The 19,908-nt window shown below is 43.5% G+C and overlaps 2 long non-coding RNA genes across 3 annotated transcripts in view; one reads left to right on the forward strand and one right to left on the reverse strand.

The window, feature by feature from the left end:
• Nucleotides 1-2,507: 2,507 nt before the first annotated feature.
• The window catches only part of Mkln1os (muskelin 1, intracellular mediator containing kelch motifs, opposite strand), a 31,889-nt gene continuing 14,488 nt past the window's right edge, over nucleotides 2,508-19,908 (reverse strand). Inside the window, exon 3 of the long non-coding RNA NR_040300.1 lies at nucleotides 2,508-3,215. This is a non-coding gene — a long non-coding RNA (muskelin 1, intracellular mediator containing kelch motifs, opposite strand). The remainder of the gene's footprint in view (nucleotides 3,216-19,908) is intronic.
• On the forward strand, nucleotides 4,427-18,026 carry LOC115490343. 2 transcript variants are annotated; one of them, XR_003956274.1, is made up of 2 exons: nucleotides 4,427-8,117; nucleotides 10,305-18,026. It is a non-coding gene; the product is annotated as an uncharacterized LOC115490343 (long non-coding RNA). The 2 variants fall into 2 exon arrangements; XR_003956273.1 differs by having other exon boundaries at nucleotides 4,428-8,596.

Genomic DNA, 19,908 nt, shown 5'->3' on the forward strand with positions numbered 1-19,908 from the left:
GGAGACATAAAGAATGTGAAGTCAACTGGGATGGTTTGAACAAAAATGTCCCTATAGACTCAGATGTTTGAATACTTGGTGCCCTAGGTTGGTGGCACTGTTTGGGTAGGCTTAGGAGGTGTGGCCTCTCTGGAAGAAGTGTGTCACTGAGGCAGGGGCAGGGTGGAATGCTGAGATTTCAAAGCCACAAGCCATTTCAAGTTTGTGCCCTCTGCTTTCTGTGTGTGGTTGGAGATAGGCCCTCTCAGCTGTTATTGCATCCATGTTTGGCACCTGCTGCCACGACTCCGTGTCATAGGATTCTTAACCCCTTGGAACTGTAAGCCCAAGGACACTCTCTTTTATAAATTGCCTTGTCCGTGGAGTCTTATCACAGCAATAGAAAAGTAGCTCACACAGTGAAGTGCAACTACTTAGTGAACCAACAAATGCCAAGGTCCGAAGGGGAAGGACCTTGATATTTTCACCCCAGTAACTGAGCTAGAATGTAAATCTGGGTTATCTGGGGTTTACTTCCTTTGTAGTTATTGAGATATATGTTTTACATACTGTAAAGGCTGCCTATTTAAATATAAGCTTAGTGTTCTAAAAGTATTGTCACAGATGGGTATGTTCATTGCAACTACTCAATCCAAGAATATTTCTGGTACCCCTGAAGAAGTCTTGGTTTCATCAGTGTCATCTCTCATTGCCGATCCCCTACCCTCGGGGAACCACTAATCTATTTTCTGCCTCTCTGCATTTGAATATGTTACATGAATGGATCCTGATGTGAGATCTTTTGTGGCCACTTTCTTTCATTTAGCATGCTGTTCCCACTTGAAGCACTTATCCATGTATGTCTTTACATGGTTGTAACAGATTTTGTTTATCCATTCTTCAATTTGTAAACATGAGTCGTTTTCACCTCTGTCCACTACACAGACACTGTTAGGAGCACTCATGTACAAGTATCTGTTTGGATAAGCATTTTCATGTCTCTTGGTATAGATGTTTGTAGGAAAGAACTGCCCAGTGGCTGTGTACCTCAGTACTTTGAGGAACGACCATGGAGTATCCACACTCGTTGTTCGGTTCTACATGCTCAGTAGCATTATATGACAATGATCTCTTTATATCCTCACCAACAGCAGGGATTACCATGGACATTTTTGTGGGTGTGAAGATTGTGTCGGGATTTTGACTTGTGCTTTCCTAGTTACTAATGGTGCTGAGCAATTCCATGCATAAGGGCCACTGTATTCATTTTTCTGATAAATGTTTATTCAGATTTCCTGTTGATGTTTAAATTTTTTTATAATAGAGTTTTGATAGGCTTATGGACTTTGGATATAAGGTTCTTGTCAGGTGTCTGAAAAGGCTTATCTTCCATTCTGTAATTACCCTTTTCTTTGTACTCTCCTCCTCCCCCTCCCCCTCCTCTTCCTCTTCTTCATCCTCTTCTTCTTTGAATTCCAAAGCAACATTAAAACAATTTAATTATTCTACTACTAGGCTAGTGGACTTCTACACAGCAGTCTTATACACAGCATTATTGATGTACTATGTGTTAAAACAAAGAGAAATTTTTGTGTTGTATTTTTTTTACTTATTTTATATCTCGATTGCATCTTCCCCTCCCTCCTCTCCTCCCAGTTCCTTTCTCCCATCTCCCACCCCTCATCCTCCAGTCAGTGCTCCCTTTCTCCTCAGAAAAGGGGAGTCCTCCCATGGATATCAGCCTGCCCTTTTATTTTCTTGATGGTGTCCTTTGAAACACAAACATTATTATTATTATTATTATTATTATTATTATTATTATTATTATTATTATTATTATTAAGTATACATGTGGAGTACACCATGGTGCACATATGGAGACCAGAGGACAACTTTTGGGAATCAGGTTTCTTTGTCCACTCTGGGTTCTGAAGACTGAAGTGAGGTCAACTGAGCTGTCTCACTGGCCCGTGAAACAGAAAAGCTTTTACATTTAAAACCCAATTGGTCAGGCTAGAGAGATGGCTCAGTGGTTAAGAGCACTGACTGTTCTTCCAGAAGTCCTGAATTCAGTTCCCAGCAACCACATGGTGGCTCACAACCATCTGTAATGGGATTCAATGCCCTCCTCTGGTGTGTCTGAAGACAGTGACAGTGTACTCACATACATAAAATAAATAAATAAATCTTTTAAAACAATTAGTGTTAATTTTGACACTTTTGTTTTGGTGATATAGCTTAGATTCCCTTGCACCTCTGTTCCCTCTAGGGAGATATTTATTTATCTGCGTGTGGATTGAGCACAGGCCTTCCCACATCCTAGACACGTGGTCTACCACTGAGCTATATCTCCATTCCAGAAGAATTTTAAGGGTTTTCTTTTTTTGCCAAGTATTATAGCATACACCATAATCTTAGCAGTCAGAAGGCAGAGGCAGGAGGATCGCCATAAGTTCAGAGCCAATCTGTTCTATATAACAGTTCCAAATCAGCTAGGCTACACAGTAAGACACTGTATTAAAAAAAAATAGAAAAAAAAAAGAAATGTAGTTTTAATTATTACATTTAGGTCAGTGATTCATCTTGACTTGGTATTTTATGAATTTTTAAATTAGAGTACAAAACAATGAGTTTCACTGTGACATCTCCATACACATACACTGTATCCACCTGGATGAGGTGGGAGGAGTACGGTGCTGAAGAGAGTCAACTTCACTCTTTTGCACATAGATACTTGGCTGGCCCAGCACCATTTTTTGAATAGGGTATTTTTAGCTGGGCCTATGCTACAAGTCCTGTAATCCCAGCTAATTGGGAGGCTGAGGCTGGAGCACTGCAAGTTCAAGGCCAACCCAAGCTACAGAATGAGTTCAAAGTCAGCACCGATAATTTAGTAAGGCCCCATGTCCAAATAAAATGTGAAAACCGAGGGACAAGGATGTAGCTCAGTAGTAGGGTGCTTACTCAGCACACATGAGGTTCAAACCCCAGCACCAAAGCCAAACAACAACGAACATAGTTCTTTCTCTCCTATCAAGTTTCCTTTGGTGCCTTGTCTGGAGTTGACCGTAATATGTGGTTTATTCCTATACCATCAATTCTTTGCTGGTCTCCGTAGGAAGATTACTGTAGGTTTTGAAGCTGGGAAATACTTGTCTTCCACCTTCGATCTTTTTCATGGTTGTGTTGCCTCTTCTGGGCTTTCCATGTGACTTTTATAACCAGCCAGTCAAGCTCTGCAAAAGAAAAGATGTTGAGATTTTGATAGGAGCTGCATTGGATGTCATTGTCAGCTTATAAAAACACAGTCAATATTACGCACTTATTTTTTTACCTTAACACACTTCTGAACTTGATGTGTTATTAATTATGGTTCGTTACTGCTTCCTCCCTGAGGCACTGTGTTAGACACTAAAGAAAAAGCAAGGCTGTTCTAAGATGCTTATGACATAGGTTAAACTTACGGATACGCGGAAGTCATGTTAGGAGCAAACAAGGAAGTTGGTAACTGCTAAATGCATGTTACAGAAAGTTGGAATTCTGAAAAGACGCTTCAGGGATGGAGAAGCCTGGAGGGGGAGGGGAAGAGTCAAAGGCTTGCTCCCCGCCTGCGCGCCTTCCTTCCTGTCTGCCTCCTTTTTCTCCTCTTGTTTCCTCGCTCTACTTGCACCTGCCCAATTTCTTTGAAAACTGGTAGAATATAACCAGAGATGGCTGCTGTTTCTCAAACCTGGCTGGTCATCAGAATTTCTTGGAAAGCCCTTTAAAATCTAGATGCCAGTCTCCCGTTGCAGAGCTGCTGTGTCATGCTCCCAGGTGCTGGGTCACAGAAGGACAACTGCATTAGCATTTTGATCTCATTTTCTGCCCGAGTTGGGAATTTCTGGGGTATGGTTATAATTATATCCACATGTGGCTCGGCATCGATCCTCACCCCACTGTACCTCTGATTCTTTTCAGGATAGTCTCGCGTCCAGAAGGTCACAAGGGCACCTGGAGGGCATCGTGAGTGAACCTCTATGGCTTCTCCACTATTGAAAGCACACATTTCTAACAGGGTTCGTTGGTGTACATGTTTATGGAGATGGCCACTACATAAAACAGATGCTTATTGTTCATAAGTAAGAAGTTTATGAACTGTATAAGAACCTTTTGCTATTCTGGCCATGTTTCTCTGAGTCACTTGCAGGATATATATCCATTATCCAGGATTTATGAGGGTTTTTTGTTTTTGTTTTTGGACAGAAATCTGCTTGCTTCTGCTTCCCAAATGCTATGATGAAAGGTGTGTGCCCCAACTCCTGACCTTTTAAATTTTTTAAAAATTGATTTACTTATGAATCTTGAGTGCTCTATTTGAATATACCTGAATGCCAGAAGAGGGCATCAGATCCCATTATAGATGGTTGTGAGCCACCTTGTGGTTGCTGGGAGTTGAACCCAGGTCTTCTGGAAGAGCAGCCAGAGCTCTTAAGTGCTGAGCCATCTCTTCAGCTCTTAATGTTTTTTAAATAAACTAAGTATCTGGTTTCCAAAGTCGTTTGCATCTCAGCTTTTCCAGAAGTAACTGATCTTTTAAAGATACTTTTAACTACACAGAATATTAGCTTGCAGTGTTAAGCATGCATATAAGCAGTATACATATTTTTCTACAGCCCCTTTTCTCACCATGATGCCTTTGAGATTTATGCATGTGACACTAATAGAACTAATCTGTTCTTAAGAACATGTTAATATTATACCATGGAGTACCAAAATAATACTATCCTGCTGTATGACTGTTTTCCACTCTAGGCTCCCAGAAGTAGAAATTCATTATGTCAATAGTTTTGGTGGTGGTGGTTATTTTTGTTTGTTTTTTTTTTTTTTTAGATTTCAGTTCTTCGTGCCACCCACATCCTTGAGTATGTCTCCTGAGACACATATGGGAGTCTGTCTGGGGTATAGATTAGGATGGAAATTGCCCCAAATTGATATGTACCTTTGACTTTACCAGGTTGCTTTAGAGGCTATTCTGCACAGTAGTAGCTTAACCATATTTTTCCCCCTCTCTCATCAATGATTTATGAGAGTGTCTCTTGCTCCACGCTGAGAACCAATGCCACCAAGTCTGTAAAGTCATCAGGCTGGAGAGATTGCTTAGTGGGCAAAGAACCTTGCTGGTGAGCCTGACACCCTGAGTTCCATGTCCCAGACCCACACAGTGAGAGAAGACTTCCTCATGTTGTCCTCTAATCACCACACCTGTGCTAAGGCCCACATCCGCTACATGAATACATGTAATTATTAGGAAATAAACATCTACCTGGGGCTCTCATAGATTCTAATAGCATAGCTTAAGAGGAAAATTGGAAACAGGTTTCAGATGTTTGATGGGTGGAGATCCTCTCTCCCCCACATGTGTGTATGTACAACAGCCTAACGCATTGACACGTGGGTGTTAGTTAACTGTATGTCACTGTGACTACATGCCTGACAGTGTCCGTTTAAGGGAGGGGAGATTTACGCTGGTTCATGGTTTCAGGCACTATGGCCCGTTATGGAAGGGAGACCGTGGCATTGCTGTTGGTTGGGCTTTGGCAGATTATTCACATTCTGGCTGGCCAGGAAGCAGAGAGCTTAATAGGAAAGGGGGCTGGGTTTTAACCTTCAAAACTCCACCCTCAAAGACTCACCTCTGCCAGTTATAGCTCCTGCCACACAGTTTGACAATCTTCCAAAACAGCGCCACCAGCTGGCACCAAGTGCTAGCACATGAACCATGAGAGAGTTCATACTGAACTGCCTACAGACACATCTATGTTGGCTGTGCTTAGATCATCAAGAAAGGTCTGCAAACCTTGCAGATACATATTTTTGTTTGGTTGGGGTTTTGTTTGTTTTGTTGTTGGTTTTGTTTTGTTTTTGAGACAAGGTGATATAGAAATTGCAATCCTCCTGCCTCAGCCATTCAAGAGCTAGAATTATGGACCACCACACCCACCCAGCACTGGAGATGCATTTGAAAGACAGCAGGATGTGATTTGCCAGTCCATAGGGTGGAACTTAAAGCCCTACCTTTGCCAGTTACACTGACAGGAGGTGGTTGGTCCCTTTCTCGATGCTTAGGACAGGGTACCCTTTAGAGCCGCCTGGCAGCCTGCTGGGCGGTGTCACTGTGTGGCTTTTTCAAAGCCCAGAGGAATCTGAGACGCAAGTGAGAGGAACGATGCGTGAAAACAAAAGGCAGTGGAAAGAGTGACCAGCCAGCAGGCTCCGGCAGGCTAGAACGCTCTGTCCTTGTTATTGCTGCTTCATGAAAATGCCGCGGGCCTTCTGGCAGGGTCTACAAGGTAGAAGCTTCCTGGGAAAACAAAGACCAGGGATGCGGACCTGGAGGTTGGGGTTCTAGTTTCCCACTTCCCTATGGATGCTCCACAGAGAGGTCAGAGACCCCAGCGCCCCCTGTGTCTGCTGACCTTTCTTCTGTCCTGGCTGCTTTCCCGAGAGGTTTTTCCCTCCCACTCACAAGCAGCGAGCTCTGGTCTCAGAGGCCTAGCAGGACTCAACTGGAAGAGAGGCTGGGTGGTGCCTGCTGTCGGTAGAGAGATCTAAAGGTCAGCAGAGGGGAAGCAGCCGGGCCCTCCATCCTGGCCAAGGCGCGTTTGTCACAAAGCAATGACTCTGCTTGAGATGTCCTCATTCCCCCTGTTTCCTTCTGAGCTCGGAAGGACTGGCTACTGCCACACTAAGGCAGCCTCTCTTCAATCTTCAAGAAACCAGGAAAGGGAAGAGCCCGAGTTTCTACTCCTTGGAAGAATTCTGGATTCACCAGAAGTCATCCTTCACATTCCCTCTTCAGAGTCTCCTTTCTTTGATCTATAAAATACCAGATTGCAAAGAAGGGACTTAGTCCACATTCTCCTTTTGTCTTAAAAAGTGGCTGTGAGGACAGCGGTAAAAATAGACCTTTGCGGATACAATAGGACTGAGTAGGGTGTGGTTCGCTGGCAGCTGCACAAGCCCTTGTTTCTTTTGGTCTTGGAATGTTCCAGACTTTGCCTCTGCCTGGTGAAATCCTAAAACACTAGCTTCAAAGTGGCTCCTTGGGAGTGAGACTCCTGTCTCTAGAGTCAGCCATTCCCTTCTTTCTGATCCCCTAGCACTTCACTCTTACAAAAGGCATACATTGGAGCTGTGGAGGGGGGGTCTCAGGAAGACCCCCCTCCTTTCTCTAGACCCTCTCTCTCCTCTCTCTGTCTGTCTGTCTGTCTCTCTGTCTCTCTCTTTCTCTCTCTCCCTCCCTCCTTTTCAGTACTACATGGTGGAAAGGGATTGAGGAAGACCCCCGACATCCTTCTGCATACATATACATATACACACAAATGTATACACACACATGCACACAAGCATATATAACATCATATTTTGTTATAATTGCTTATTTGGGATTATGCCTTATTGCTTTTCCTCAGCATCTATAGACTGTATTTTAGCATCATAGTTCCTTAATAGGTGTTTATCATATGAGTCAAGGTTTCTTGGCACTTGTATTTCTGTCTCAAGTGTTTATTTTGTCTGTTTGACTGCGTGCTTGCTGATTTTTTTTTCAGTGCTGTGGACAGGTATTCCTGTCCACACTCAGGAATTCAAACACACTAAACAAGTAGTCTACCATTGCATACCCCCTCTATCCCTGCCTCTGTTTCTCAATTAGCCCTGGCCTCTTCTTCCTTAGGGTGAAATGCTGGCCGTTTCAGTTCAATGTAGAATACAGGGTTTGCTAAAATGAAATGTAATTTCTTTCCTAAGGAATTGTTCTAGTAGGAATGTGTTTCAGATAGATCACTTCTGCTACAGGTACAGGAACTGTTTTCAGGAAACATTGCCACCATTACCTCCGAGAGGCAAGTTAGTGGTTGTTATTTTCCATTTACAGATGGGCAATTGGAAGTTTTCCTTTTCATTTACCAATCACTCTGCTTAAAGAAGTATGTGAGGAGTGTTGAGGGTTCCCAAGGTGTGAGAGACGGCTCTGAAGAAGGTTATCCTCCTCTCTGAAAGAAAAGACATTTGCACATGAAGGCAGCTGTGATTTGGGAGCCGTGATGTGAGGTGTGTGAATGGTCCCAGCAGAACTTCCAAATGGAATATAAAAGGTAGGTCAAAGAGTGTCCAGCCAGCAGGAGTGTGGCCATCACTGTGCCGTTTGAGGTGGATAGATTCTGTGCTGTTTGGTGTCCATTTGGCCTCTGTTGGTTTCTTGTGACTGCTGTAACAAATTAGCACAAACTGGCTGACTTAAAACAACAGAATTTTATTTTTCTTCCAGTTCTAGAGGCCACCAGTCTAAAATGAAGGTTTGGGCAGGGTCAAAGTCTCTTGAGGCTTGGAGGGGGCAGGGATAATCGGTCTCCTGTTTCTTCCAGTTAGTGATAGCCTCAGGCTTTCTTTGGTTCCTGGCCACTCCAGTCTAATCTGTTTCTGTGGTCACATGGACTCCTCCAACGTTGTAAACCTCCCCCTGCTACTCCCTGTAGGAATGTGTGTGACTGAACTAAGGTCCCACCCAGATTGTGGGCTAAGCCTCCCCTCTCATGACCCTCAACTGAAATCACGACTTTTGCCATGGAATGCAGTAAGTACCATTGGGTTCTGGAATCAGGCTGTGCACATTTACTAGGGGACAGGGAAGACTATATTCTTCTCTGCCCTGGGCTGTAGTTGATAATCTGTTACCCCCATGCTATGTCACCTGGCTTCCTTTGTCCTCTGGCTAACCCTTGGGCTTTCGAATGGGAGACATTAGTAAATCTCAGAGAGGAGGAGGAAGAGGCAGTGAGGCTCCCGTCTTTAGCAGGGTGCTCTCATGATCACTAGCAGTGATAGCCATGTTCTGCCATACTTCCTGTTCTTTCTGGGACTCTGTTCCCTTTTCTCTTCATCCCTGGCTTCTACTAACACGATTCTGCTAGTGCCTAGCACCCTAACTACCCATAACTCTGCCTATGCCCTGTAGATATGTCCTAACCACCTGATTTTCAAAGCCTCAGTTGATTATGACTTCAGGTTCCTGCCATGATCTGGGCTGATAAAAATCTCAAGAGGCAATGCCATTGTTTCAACAGAGCTAAACTCAGGGGACCACAAGCTATGCTGAAACAGCATGAAGTGCTGTTTCTATATCCTGCTGGTGTCTTGCTGTCATGACTCTTACCTCTGCTGGCCTTGCTCCATGGTGCTTCTTATTTTATTTTATATTTTATTTCATTCTTCCACCCATGCCATCTGCTGCCGCCCTGGTGTCTGCCACCGTTGACCGTGGCTGTCATCTTCCATGTGCCATTTATTTATTTATTTATTTATTTATTTATTTATTTATTTGGTTTTTCGAGGGTTTCTCTGTATAGTCCTGGCTGTGCTGGAACTCACTCTGTAGACCAGGCTGACCTTGAACTCAGAAATTCGCCTGCCTCTGCCTCCCAAGTGCTGGGATTAAAGGCGTGTGCCACCATTCCCGGCCTTCCATGTGCCATTTAGTTCAGTGCTGATGCCCTCTAGTTTTATTTCACACCCTGTCCCTTAAAGGGGCCCAGCTGGGTCAACAGTTATTGTCCCAGCATCATCAAAGAGTAGATTTAGAAGGATGAGAAGTTACTAAAGGTTTTTAAACATGGGGAGCAAGATAAAATCCATCTTAGGACTACTTACAGCCGGGCGTGGTGGCGCACGCCTTTAATCCCAGCACTCGGGAGGCAGAGACAGGCAGATTTCTGAGTTTGAGGCCAGCCTGGTCTACATAGTGAGTTCCAGGACAGCCAGGGCTACACAGAGAAACCCTGTCTCCAAAAAAAACCAGGACTACTTACTTGATGGCAGGAGTCAGTGTGGAAACAAAGAGAAAAGTTAAAAAACAATTATAATAGTCCGAGTGAGAATGTGGGGGTCCAAACCTGGCAAAGGGAAGGCTCCTGTGAGACACTCAGGAAATGAGGCATGCAGGAGCAAGCCAGTTATGAGTTCCCAGCTCTGAATTCCTTTTAGCACCAAGGTCTCATTCAATAGTTTTACTTTGTTTTCAAACAAACTTCACATTTTAAGGGAAATATGCAAATACCGCTCGGCGTGCTGATACTGACAGCATGATTTTTAAGATTTATTTTTATCTTTGTGTGTATGTATATATGTATGACATCATTATCAGCTATTATCTCTTGGAACACACTCAAGCGAATCCAAGAAGCGGTGGTCCTATGAAGAGAAATTGAACTTGAATATTTTATTTAGTTTATGTTTTCTAGAAAAACAGAACCCAAACTGAGACATTAAGCCAATGTTTTATTTAGGAGATGAGATCCTGGGGCAGCGGCGAGTTGAGAGGAAAAGGGAAGCAGAAGAAGACAAGGTCTGCCAGAGAGACAGACGGTATGCCTGCACAAGGGGCTTTGCACAATAGTACCTTGCTACAGGATGAAGCCATGCCTCAGATAAGGTCTTGGGAGGAGGAATGACAAGGAATTCACCTTCTCGGGGCCTTCCCCTTTCCTGTTTCCCAGTGGTCCACGTTCACTCCATTAGAAATCACTTTTCTCACATGCTGGGTCATGTCACCTGTTCCCACTGTTAGCTTCCTCACCAGCTACAACCAACTCGCTGTAGCACAGCCTTTAACCTTGGTTGAAGAGTACAGAGAAGCTAGAAACTTGCATCGGTACCTGTTGGGCCTGGTTGCTCCGTGGTAGAGGGGCAGGCGCAGGGGTAGGGTGGGGAAGCAGCTCTGGGTTGTAGGGCTATCTGGGCTACAAACAGAGGGAGTCACAGGCAGTCATGGTGAGACAGGATGGGCAACTGAGAATTTGGGAGACACTAGGAATAGACTCGGGGAGAGATGGATGGGGTAGAAAATGCCGTTGCATCTCCACAAGCACTAGAGCCTCAGAACCGGAACCACCCAGGGAAAACAGTCCTTTGAAAGCTGCAGGAGCAATAACAATTTATATCCCATATCTGATGAATCCTACACAGCGTTGACTAGTGAGGTAGGAACATGGGTTCTGGAGCCAGGCAGACTTATGCTTGTAAGTCACCCCGTGTGTGCAGTGGGCAGTTTCCTCATCTTCTCTGAGCCTCAGTTCCCCTGCCCTTTCTATGTGGATGATCAAAATAGTCAGTTCATGTTGTAGAGTTTACATGATGCTCAGTATACAGTAGATGCTAAGTAAACCCCAGATTCCATGTCCCTTTATCTTATTCTGAGATGACTGTATAACATCACCGATATTCCTTCTCCAGCCAAACTCTCCTGTGCTGCTCCTAAGTGCCTACTGAATAGCATGAGGTCTTCTAGCTTGAGTCTCTCTATTATTTTCAAGACAAGAACCTCCCTCCGGGCCCTGTGATTATGGAGTGCCACTAAAACGGGTGGCTTCCTTCAGGGGACACATTAGGCCCTAAGAAAGCAGCATGTTAACCCATCCCCATTGGTAAATCGTAGGTAGGACATACATGAAACAGCCTGTGTGTTCTTTTAACCTTTACCCTTTCAAAGTAGAAAGGTTCTTGGATACTTTAAGAAGGCACAGATAGGGGACTGGAGAGATGGCTCAGTGGTTAACAGCATTGGCTGCTGTTCCAGAGGACCCAGGTTCAGTTCCCAGTACCTATATGGCAGCTCACAACTGTCTGGAACTCCAGTTCCAGGGGATCTGGTACCCTCATGTATGCCAAACAACAAATGTACATAAAAATAAATAAATAAATAAATAAATAATGTGCAGATGAATAGAGTTGAGGTGGAACCACATAAGAAAAAAAAGCCCTTTTAAGATTTTTAAAGATTGATTTCTGAGAAGTTTAAAATATTTATTTTAAATATAAAATATTAATATATTTATAGAAACTCTGGATCTGGAAAATACAATTATAAGGATTACTTTTTAATGTATGTAAGTGCATGCCTGTGTAGGTATGTATGCCACATGTGTGCAGGTGTCCACAGAGGCCAGAGAGGGGGCCTGGATCTCTGGAGTTGTGAAACACTGTATATGGGTGGGGGGAACCCAACCTGGGTCTTCTGCAAGAGCGGCATGTGTTCTTATGCACTGAGCTACCTTTCTAGCCCTAAGACTTTGAAAAGTGATAGAGTGTGTATTACTAGTTATTAAATATCATCCAATTTTTTCTTTCAGTATCACTCCCTCCCCCATCTTATAGACAGGGTCCCACTATGTAGCCCTCCCTGGCTGACCTGGAACTCACTATGTAGACCAGGCTAACACTGAACTCACAGAGATCCACTTGCTTCTAACCCAAGTGCTTAGATTAAAGATATGCATTACCACACATGCCCAATGCAGCCTTTTAAATGACTGACAGTCATAATTTAAAATTACAATGACCTATATATTCCCTACTTTAAAATTTTTTTGTTATTAACACTATTTTTTTAGTATAATTGACAAAATTGATGCTTTTTTAACTTCTCTCTCCTAAATAGAATGAAAGAATATTTATTTTAGTTTCTGATATACCCCAGGTGCCTAGAACATTTCATTGAAACATAGCAATCCTTAATACCATAATCCTGTAATTCCAGGTAAGATTTGGGTTAAAGATTGAATGAATTAGGAGCTGGTGAGTAGTTAAGAGCATGTTCTTGCAAGGGACCTCAGTTCAGTTCCTAGCAGAAATGGCAGGCAATTAACACTTGCCTCTAACTTTGACTCCAGAAGACCTGATGCTCTCTGGCTCCCATGGGCACCTGCACACACATCATGCACAGACAGACAGACACACACAATACATACAGAATAAAACTAATTAAAAATAGTGAATGCTGTCTTCTGGTCCCTCTTCTGGTCTCTATGGACACACACAATACAACTAGTTAGAAATAATAAATATATTGAAATGGAAATGCATGTGTAACGAGGACTCATAAGATTGCATGGGTTAGTGGCATAGCTGCCATCCTCACTGTGTAAGCAGACACTGTGATAGTCTCTTAAGGGTGACACTCATCTATGCTCTCTTACAACACATTCCTTTGTTATCTGGGGAAGGGATGATCATGCTGTTTAGGAGTAAACAAAGTCAGAGTCTGCTCGGAGATTAATTTCCAAAGAGCTTTTTGACAGGTATGTGAAATGCTGAAGGTCTTCTCCCAGGTGTTCTCAGAAGCTGAATGCTCATAATCACCCTCCTACAATATTGCTTAAGAAATCGATTGGCAAACTCTTTGTTCCCCAAATATCTCTACAGTGAAACTTCAATCAAAGCATAGGTCAATTATCTGAATTAGTGACTTTGATGGACCCTTATTTAATTGCTTGTGGGCTCTGCGGCACCATGAGTTATCACTATCTGTCATGACAGGAGTTATAGCCTATCATCAGGACAGATAAAGAACTAATAACATCTATTGTAGGACAGGTAGGCAGCTATGCTCAACATATGAGGCCAGTTGCTCATCTTCAGCATGGGACAGATAAGTAAATGACTCTACAGAGGCCCCAGGTCCTGACTCAAATAGGTGCCAGAGATCTAGGATTCAAGCCATCCATTCCCAGAGGCTATGGTTTTTCTAGTATCTCATTTTAAGACTCCACTTCCTCCTGCATAATATGTAGCAACACTATTTATGTACAGAGTTGCTGTGACAATTAAGTATATGTAAAGCAGAGTTCTCAGCAGATGACAGCATTCACTATGGCTGTAGTGTAGGAATGATAATGAGTCTTTTCCCCTGGGGAACAATCATGAAACCTCTCCAGAGAGGGAAAAAACCCTTACTTGGTGGATGACAGAACTGGGTTCTGCAGAGGTGGGTGAGCTGAAATAATCATGTTTAAAATTCCGACTTTTAAAAAAGTTGAAACCCTTATTTATGAGTTGACCTCATAGACTTCCATTTTCAAGCTTGGGAAATTTGATCATGAAAATGTTTGTCCTGGCTGTATAAAATATAGGGCTTGGAGGGTGGGGATCTGGAGAGTTGGCTCAGTGGTTAAGAGCACTGGCTGCTCTTACAGAGGACCTGGGTTCAATTCCTAGCACCCACATGACAGCTCACAACTGTATGTAACTCCAGTTCCATGGGATCTGACACCCTCACACAGACATACATGTAGGCAAAACATCAAATGAAATAATTGAAAATGAATAAATTAAAAACCATGTAGGGCTTGAGACACAGCTCATAGTAGTGTCCTTGCCTAGCATGGACCTGAGTTCAGCCTCTAGCCCCCAAAAGAAAAATGGTTGCACATAACATGAGTATTTAAGTGATTTTTTTAAAAATGAGGGGAGAGAAGAAAACCAGAGTTGGGACAGCAAAACAAACCTTTACAGAAAAATGACAGCTAATAAATTCTGAAGATATAATGAAGCTTGACAAAAGATTCCTGGGCTGGAGAGATGGCTCATTTGGTAAAATGCTTGTCATGTAAGCCTGAATTTGACCCTCAAGAACTCATCTGAAAAGGCTGGTGTGGAGGCACGGGCCTGCAACCCCAGTGCTGGGGAGGCCGAATCACTGAGCTCTAGGTTCAGTGAGCAGTCCTGTCTTATAAGGGAAGGTGAAGGGCTGGAGAGGTGGCTCAGCAATCAAAGGGTATGGGCTCCTTTTCCCAGTTTCTGGGTTCAGTTCCTGGCACCCACATGGTGGTTTATAACTGACTGTAACTTCAGTTCTAGAGGATTCTGTACTCTCTTCTGGCCTCCTAGGACAGTAGGCATGCATACGACATACGTACATCCAAACAAAACACCCATGCCCATAACCATTTCTTAATTAAAAAAGGGAGCTGGGGAAGAAGTATTAAGGAAGATACTACATCAACCTCTGGCTTACATATACACATATACAATGCACCCCTACACACACACACACACATGCACGTGTGCACACACACACACACACACACAGAGTGTTGTGAAACCCACAAGTTACTAACTAAATCAAGTAGGGATCACCAGTCATTGAAGACACTATTGAGGGACAAGTGATAGGCATTAGGGTTTGAATTATGACAACTGAAACAACAAAGAATATCAGAGTCCTTCCTAGTACTCATTATCCCACACAATGCAGGGCTATTGCAGATATAATTTGTTCAGAATGAGGTCCTACTAGAAGATGGGTTCCTAATCCGATGTGATTGGTATACGTATAGTAAGATGGTCACATGACCATACAGACACCCAAGGAGTACACTATGTGAAGATGGATAGTGAATTGAAGTGCTGCAGTGGTGAGCCTTGGAATGTCCCCGGCTGAAAAGGCAAGAGAGATTCTCCCTACAGGATTGACAGGGAGCATGGCTCTGCCAACACATTATAATTCCTGCTTCCAACCTCTGGAAAATAGATTTTTATAGTCATAAACTACCCAACTTGTGAGGAGTGTGTTAGCACAGCCCTAGGAAACCAATATAATGAAGAAGAGGTTGCCTCAGTATCACCCCAAATGTACGAAAGGGAGAGCTTTCAAAGGGGAGATTTGTCCGTTTCTACTAAACTTCATGTCGCTAAGAGTAGGCCAACTTAATGCTGCATCCCTCCTGATAAGGTACAATAAGGACACAATATCACTTTTATTTGGTAGGACAACTACTGTAGGAGGTGGAGTGTATCTCTCTGCCACTGGACTCTAACCTGGTTTTGTTATGCTTTTTATTTTATTTTTTTTAAACAAAGCACCTGTTTTTTTTTTTTTAATTAGTTACATTTCTTTATTTTGTGTGCACATGCCACAGTATGTGTGTAGAGGTCATAGGACAACCTGTGGGTGTTGTTTCTCTAATTCCACCATGTGAGTCCTAGGTATTGAACTCAGTTAGTCAAGCTGGGTGAAAGGTGCCTATACCCACTGAGTCATTTCACTAGTCTCTTGTTACTTACTTTTGCCCGACATAATACTGTTGAAGTGGCAGAACCAGGTCTAAGCCAAGGTCTCAGCAGACCTTCCGCATTCCTTTGGCCATGCCTTCTACATGTACAGACTAAGGAAACTGGTCCTAATGGATGTCACCCTCAATGTTGAACTGAGTGTGGAATGTCCCCCACAGGCTCATGTTTGGACACTTGGTTCCCAGCGGATGGTACTATTTTGGAAGGTTGTGAAACTTTCAGGAGGTATAGCCAGCCTAGAAGAAATGGCCAACTGGGGCTTGGGGTGGGAAGTTGGGGTTTTATATTCCTACCATGTTTTCTGTCTATTCCATGCTTTCATTCTGCCAAGATGTGAGGAAGTGAGTAGTCCCAGCCACACAGCTATCATGGAACCACCTGCTGCCCTATATTCCCTCCCATGGTGAACTGGATTCCTTTAAACTGTGAGCCCTTCCTCTATCAGGTGGTGTTCTGTCAGGTCGAAACAAGAAAAGCAACAAATACACTTACAATGCCAGACAGCATCAGTGATCAGCAGAGCACAGCCCACGTCACAGAATGGTTTAGACAATGATTCCTAATCTCATGCCATTGAATTTTAGCAGGCCGTTTGTTATGCAGCAGTGGACACCTATGTCAGTGTCCTGCAGAACTAAGTGGGAAGACTGGTTAGACAGGCTACATCCGGGTTATTCAAGCCTTGTCATCACTTGGCTTTTTAGACCATGTATGAGGGCCAGGGAACTATTGGACATTCAGCAGGTATTGTTAGCTGTAGACACTACATGCCTACTATTGATTGGATGTGGTTTGTCAGTGAAAACTTCCTGTGCTAGAAGCTTAGTGTTCAGTGTGGCAAAGTTGGAAGATGGAGAACTTTTTAGAAGTCCTGCCCACTGGTAGGTGGTGAAGTCACTAACAGCCCTGCCCTTGGGATGAACACAGTTCTTTAGGAACTCACAAGTTCAGTTCTCACAAGTATGGATTGTTACAAGAGCCAAGTGATTCAGCCTTTCTGCATACTGGATTCCTTTCTGTTTCTCTGCCATGTTGGAATACAATGGGGGTGGGGGACTTTGTCAAAGGTCAAACAGATATGATCACCTGATCATGAACTTTCAGCCTCCAAAACTATAAATCAAATAAGCTTCATTGTAAGGTGTCCAACCTCCTGAATCTTGTTATTGTGACAGAAGATGAATTAATGCAATGCCAGAAGCATCACCCCATAATCAAAAATATCTGTAGGTATTGCTAAATGTCCATCTTGGGACACTGGACTAGAGAAAAAGAATGAAATGCAATGGTAAGGTCTCAGACCAGGGGCTAGGGGATCTTACTCATTTGGTAGAGTGCGTGCCTAACATGCACACAATCCTGGCTTCCCTCCCAGCAGAATCTGAACTGAAAAGTATGTGAGGGGGGGAATGTTAGGGGAGGGGAGGGAAGGGGAGGGGACACATCTGCAAAGCACTCAGGAGGTGGATCAGGAGTTCCAGGTCACCCTTCACAGAGGATTCACAGTCTTCCTGGGCTATGTAAGACCTTGTTAAAAGCAAGCATGCAAGCAAGCAAGCAAATGGGGGGTGGGGGGGAAGGGAGAGGAAGGGAGGGAGGGAGAGAGATTAATATGATATTTGGAACAAAGGGAAAGATTCTTATATAAGGCATTTAGACAGTAGACATTTTAATATGAACTTAAAGATATTATTACATTATTGCTAATTTTCCCCAGCCTGAAATTGTATTATAGTTATATTAGATACCCTTATTCTTTGAAGGCATATGCTGGATTGAGATGTCAATTAAGAAATTCTAATATTCAACTTACTTTCAAAAGCTTCAATGGATAAACATGCCTATTCACAGGAAAGGTGAAAAGAATATAAACAATAACTGAACAGAGCTGAAAAGTATAGGTAATTAATTGTATTTCTTAAAACTTTGTGTGTTTTTAAATATTCAAAATAAAAGGCTGGGGTTGAGGAGTCATCTCTACTTAATGAGCCTGTACTAATCTAATACATTAGGAGCAGGCTGCCTTAATGAATCTGAGGTCCTCCTTGGGGTTGCCTGAGCAATGAGCTAGCTCAAACCATGTGTGTGAGGCTGGACTGAGGCTTGGGGAAGGGTGTGTATACCTGGAGACTGGTGAATAAACTCAGCTTCCCATGACATCACTGGCTTCCTTTCCTTTATAAAGCATCCCACCAAAAGTCTAGGTGCTGTGTGAGAGAGTGAGTGCCTTGGAGCCCTGACAGCTGCATCAACTACTCCCTCATTCCCAAGCCAATGGAGAGAGCCCCAGCCATCTGGTTCCATTTGCAGACCCTCCATTTCCCAAGGGAGAGAGCTGTCCCTCCCTGTGTGTGTTAGTAAACATAGTCTCATCTCATCTGTTCAGGTCAGACTCTGGTCTTTTCCTGCTTTCTGCCTCTACCCTGCCTCTGACATCTAACACTGGGCAGTGTATGTGGGTTTTCAAGGCAACTCTGGTAAACAGATACCAAAAGTCCAGGCTGCTTGGGGCCCACATAGCCTGATTATCCCTTTCCCTGAGGAGGTGGCCCTCACTCTAGTGCATAGAAAAGAGACAGGAGTCCTTTAAATGAGACACAAACCACTCTCTGCTTAGATAATTGCCTAAGGGACGATGGATGTTGGGGTCTCTGCATCGTCACTTCTCTCAATGATACTGGCTTTGTAAATGTTTTCTTTCCACATTGTAAAACCAAATTCTGTGTGTGTGTGTGTGTGTGTGTGTGTGTGTAGAGAGAGAGCAAGAGAGAGAGAGAGAGAGAGAGAGAGAGAGAGAGAGAGAGAGAGAGCTTGCATATATGAGCAGGGAGACCAGGATGTCTTCGTTGATGACTTCCATATATCTTTTTGAGTCGGGTCTCTCACTGAACTTGGTGATCGCTGGTTGGCTAGATCGGCTGGCTATAAACTAACCGGATCCGCCTGGCTCTGTGGTTACAGATGTGTGTGACCACACCCAGCTTTTTTACTTGGCTGCTGGGGATCCAACCTGAAGATCTCTTGCTTTTGCAGCAGGCACTGTCCCACTGAGCCACCTCCTCAACCCCATAGTTACTGAATAGGATCCTCTTATGTAGTCCAGGTTGGCCTTGAGATCACAGCAGTTCTCTTGCCTTCGCCACCTACACACTGGAATTATGGACATAGATCACTATACCCAGAATAATTTCCTTATTTGCACCACCACAGGACACAGTAGAATTCAAATCCAACCATACCCCACGGCAATTAACATTTAAAACACAAGCGAACCCAGAGGGCAGAAGAGGAAATGCTGATAAATGAATCTGGGAAAGACATTTAAAACTTTTATATGGTGCGGATGAAGATGATGGCAGTGAGCAGCCGCAGACAGACACTGCAAGACTGAACAAATACTTCACATACTACAAATAAGAATGGTGTTGGGTAGGACGGTGTACACCTTTGATCCCAGCACTTGGAGGAGGTAGAGGCGGGTGGACCTCCCAGTTCCAGGTTAGCCAGGGCTACACCTTGAGAACCAGTTTCACAAAACAACGACGACAGGCCAAACAAACCCAAAGTAGGAACGGTCAAAATTACTTGGAGAAAACGTTCACCTTCATAGTGCTTAAAAAGATGAAACCATGACAACATGCTCATGGTTCTGTGAGTGACAGATGCTTGGAGTTCAAGAAAATATGGTTTTTAGCAAAGTTACAGTAAATGCACACTGCTGATGGCCACCGAATTGGACAGCGTGGACAGGTTACAATTCGGAAGCATTCTATGGTGTGTGTGGTGCTGGGTTTGAACCTAGGGCCTTGCACATGCTGGGCAAGGAAGAGCTGTCACTGAGAGGCAGCTCTGCTGTTCTTATCATGAATGTACATATATTATTAGCCGGTCATTTGTTTGAAGTAATTCATCCTGTGGATAAAGTCACAACAGAGGTTCCTAAAGACATGAATGTAAGGTTATTCACAGAAGCATTGTTTATAATAATAATACTAGGTGAAAATGGAAAGAATTTAAATGTTTGTTAACTAGGCAATGGTT

Source organism: Mus musculus, chromosome 6 (assembly GCF_000001635.26).
Source record: "Mus musculus strain C57BL/6J chromosome 6, GRCm38.p6 C57BL/6J".
Taxonomy (NCBI): domain Eukaryota; kingdom Metazoa; phylum Chordata; class Mammalia; order Rodentia; family Muridae; genus Mus; species Mus musculus.